This window comes from Mus caroli, chromosome 6 (assembly GCF_900094665.2).
Source record: "Mus caroli chromosome 6, CAROLI_EIJ_v1.1, whole genome shotgun sequence".
Lineage (NCBI taxonomy): Eukaryota > Metazoa > Chordata > Mammalia > Rodentia > Muridae > Mus > Mus caroli.
In genome coordinates, this window is record NC_034575.1 from 113628886 (window position 1) to 113630189 (window position 1304).

A 1304-nucleotide genomic window follows, 5' to 3' on the forward strand; every position below is an offset into this window, starting at 1 on the left:
AGGGGCATCCCAGGGCCAGGCAAGGGCCACATTTCTCTAGCTAGGTTGATCTGGTTGGAAAAACACCTAGGGTAGGATTTTTTTCCCCATAATTTCCAAAGCAGANTATGGAGCCGTCAGCCTTTGCCAAGGCTGGCAATAGGGTGACCACACAGAAGAGCTTTCCATACAGTGAGATGACCGGTGGTGGTGGTGGGGGGNGGGGTTTAAGGCTTGACCTTTCCTCACTCCCCACCCCTCTAGTTCTCTTGCTGCTGACACCTGTTTCAGAGCTGGGGCTTGTTGAAGAACAGAATTGGTCAGGACACTTAATATCAACTTCCCTGGGCTTGGAGTAGCTCTTTTGAAATTCAGACACTCCTTCCATAGCTCCTTGCTCAATGTTTTTCTAGCTGATGATTGAGGACATTTCAATCACTCAGGGAGAGAGGTGCCATCCTTCTCCTTGGAGATGTCTGAAAACTGGTATGATAAGGCTAAAAACCCTGATTGCCAGAGAGTTTACTTCGTACTTGACCTAGATCCTTGTTCTCTAGGCCCAAATTTAGGAGCAGTAGGGGTTTGTCACCTGGCCTCTATTCACCAGCCATGTTCTTTCTACTGATTTCTTGACTGTTCCAGGAATGTGCTGACTTTGGCAAAGAAAGGGCTGTCTACTGTGTTCAGTTGGACTTCTCCAGAGCTCTGGATGGTTGAGAAGTGTGAGAAAGGAACGTAGACCTTCTCTTCATACAAGTTCCAGAATTTGGAACCAAGGCACCAGAGGAGAGTAAAAGACACAGTTGGGCCTTGGGTTCCGAGTCAGATTAAGAAGATGGGGACCCCAACTAATAGAAAAAAAATGTTTATGAATCAAACAAGGCCTAGGAAAATCTCTCTCTTTTTCATTTGAAGATACGAACAACCTAGGACCAGGCAGAAAGGGACTTAACTGGACTTGTCTGTTACTTGGACTGTGTCATGGACACACACACATACACACACACACACACACACACCAAGATCATAAACAAAAGAGACAGAGATAGTCATAGGACAGATAAAAACACACGATCTACACTCCTTCGTGCCCCTTTGGTCCCCAGCTGCAGGCTAATTCCGCTGCCATCCAGAAACTGTCAGGATTGCAGAAGGTTTGATAATTATGTTCAAAACAGTCGTTGGGAAAATTCCATGTTGGGTGGAGAGTTGATAATCTAGTGTAGATGTTCACTGGCTTTCTTAGATGCTGTTCCCTACTGTCCTGATGACAGGTAGCATGTGTCAGCCTTATCCAGGTAATCATGAAGCCAAGTATGAAAGAC